The sequence below is a fragment of the Poecilia latipinna genome, unplaced genomic scaffold (assembly GCF_001443285.1).
Source record: "Poecilia latipinna isolate Pla-1442-1.1 unplaced genomic scaffold, P_latipinna-1.0 Scaffold2933, whole genome shotgun sequence".
Lineage (NCBI taxonomy): Eukaryota > Metazoa > Chordata > Actinopteri > Cyprinodontiformes > Poeciliidae > Poecilia > Poecilia latipinna.
Genome location: NW_015115549.1, coordinates 72,533 through 74,948, shown reverse-complemented (window position 1 = coordinate 74,948; position 2,416 = coordinate 72,533). Strand labels below are relative to the sequence as shown.

General features: G+C 47.7%; 1 long non-coding RNA gene across 1 annotated transcript; it reads right to left on the bottom strand.

Annotated features, from left to right (window-relative positions):
• Positions 1-1,541: 1,541 nt before the first annotated feature.
• On the bottom strand, positions 1,542-2,256 carry LOC106939640 (uncharacterized). The gene is made up of 3 exons (XR_001422888.1): positions 2,024-2,256; positions 1,693-1,942; positions 1,542-1,618 (listed from the first exon to the last, which is right to left on the bottom strand). It is a non-coding gene; the product is annotated as an uncharacterized LOC106939640 (long non-coding RNA).
• Positions 2,257-2,416: the final 160 nt, after the last annotated feature.

The following is a 2,416-nucleotide window of genomic DNA, read 5'->3' as shown; positions in this document are numbered from 1 at the left end:
GGGGGAATAGATGACAGATCAGGTGGATCCGCTCCCTGTGGGTTAGCCGGCGGAGATCTAGGAGGAACTGCTGAATGGAGACAGTTGGAGTGACAAGCATGTGACCATGACTCAACATGCATTTCTGACCAGTAGATGTGTGGATTATGTTGTTGAAGCCAGGAAAAACCCAAAACAATCGGGGTCTCAGCCGCCGGGAACACAAAAAAGGAAATAGTCTCTCTGCGGTTACCAGAGATCATTAACTGGAGAGGTTTAGTTTTGTGGGTGATCTGAGTGAGTGCTCTGCCGTTTAAGGCAGACACGCATAAAGGGGTGGCGAGCGGAACGGTTTCAATCCTCATTTGCTGGGTGAATTTAGAATCCAAAAGGTTCTGTTCACAACCTGAGTCAATCATGGCAGAAACAGAAATAGACTGATCTTTGAAAAACAGGGTCGCAGGTAGTAAAAGGTGAGGAGTGTCTTGATTTTGAGGATGGTCCGCCAGTCTCTTCAAATCCTCTGGCGGACCTGGGCTTTTAGCCGTAACTCACAGTTGGAGATGAAATGACCCGAGTCCCCACAATATAAACAGAGTTTGGATCTTAACCGTCTCTGTCTCTCCTCTGGGGTTAGCCGCGTATGCCCCACCTGCATGGGCTCCGGATCGGGTACAGTTGGTGGCGGGGCAAGGAGGGGTGATGTGCGAGTAGCGGTAAAGAATCTTACAGCTGGATCTGTCCTGCTTCTTTCTCTCTTTCTGGCACGAATGCGATTGTCCAGCCGGATAGTTAAATTTATAAACTCATCCAATGTAGCTGGCTCATCAAGTGTAGCTAGTTCGTACTTAATTTGTTCATTTAAAGCGTGGAAATACGCACTCTTGAGTGCTTCCTGATTCCAGCCTGAAGCTACAGCTTTTATTCTAAAATCTATGGTGAACTCTGAAACAGTCCGCTGTCCCTGCTTGAGTGACCACAGCTCTCGGGAATCTGTAGCCTTGTCAGCGTCACGTGAAAAAAAAAATCTTAAATTCCTTTAGAAATTCTTCAAAGGTACAACCATAATCCAAGCAAGATGGTAACTGGGTTTCAGCCCAACACAGTGCCTGTCCAGATAATCGTGAAATGATAAAGGATATCTTAGCATTGTCATGTGGGAAACTTTGGGGCGAGTGATTGAACAGAATCGAGCACTGCAATAGGAAGCCGTTGCATTTGCAAGTCTCTCCAGCAAATCTTTCTGGGCTGAGAGGCTGTATTCCGGAAAACATGGGCTGGATGGCAGTGGCGGCTGGTGCTAAAAAAACTGAGGGGGGCGCACACAAACAAACAAATCTTAAAAAATAGCACTATTTGAACATGAATTTTGCCCTCCTTTCCTTCTGCTCTGCAAATTTCTCAATTACATTCTTGTTAAAGTCAGTCATCTCTGTGACTAGTCTTTTCTCCATTGACAACATGGCCAATGCATTCAGCCTGTCCTGAGTCATTGAGTTTCTCANTCTGTCATGACGGAAGGTAACTTCTTGACCCACATGCAAAAAACCAGAGAACCGATAATCAGTAAAAGATGTTTAATATAAGCACAACAACAGCACAGATAAACTGTTCCTGGGGGAGCGGCGACTGGAGCGGGCTGGAAGAGAGAATGAGCGATGAGTTTAAGGATTGTGGGATGTTTGAGTTCTGAACGAGCGGCAATGATCTTACTAGGTCAGGCGGCAGGTAAGCGGGGGTGGATACTGGGATTTCCCGGGGTGTTTTCGGGTGTGGGGTTCTGCTGCGGAACCAGCTAGTGTCTTGGGAAGATCCAGCGGACGGCGTTGGAGGGCGGACAGATACGGACCTCAGCTCACCGGGGCAGAACGAGGAAGGCAGCCAACGAGGGGTAAGTACGCCAGGTACAGCCAGGAGCTCAAAAGCCTCGAGTGGTCGAACCACGACGTCACGAGGGAGTTGTCTGAAAAACAAAGAAACACAACAGGAGTCACTGGGAGGTTCACAAGGAATCAACAAACGCTATGATGATGGCCTGCAGTACCATTACTGGTTAACACTCTGGCATCGATGTGTTGGCTGACTCCACTCTTAAGCCTCTGCGGAGATGAGACAATCTCCGACAGGTGTGAGGATCCCAGCGTCGCCGGTCACGCCCACCAGAGATCATCCACCAGGCGGCCCCTGGTGGAAGGAGCGAGAAGCAGCAGCAAAACAACCCAAGCACCCAGGATCACCACACAGAGCATGCCTCTTTCATCCATTAATTTTAATAATACAAAAATTATATATTTAAAGTTAAAATGTTATTGTACGACTGAAGCTGGCAAGGGGGAAAATGTGAGATGAAACTAAACCAGAGCGATGCTGGTAATAGACCCTTTTCACAGTGACGTCAGACAATGGCCACCATAACTCAAAACTGGGTGTCTTTACT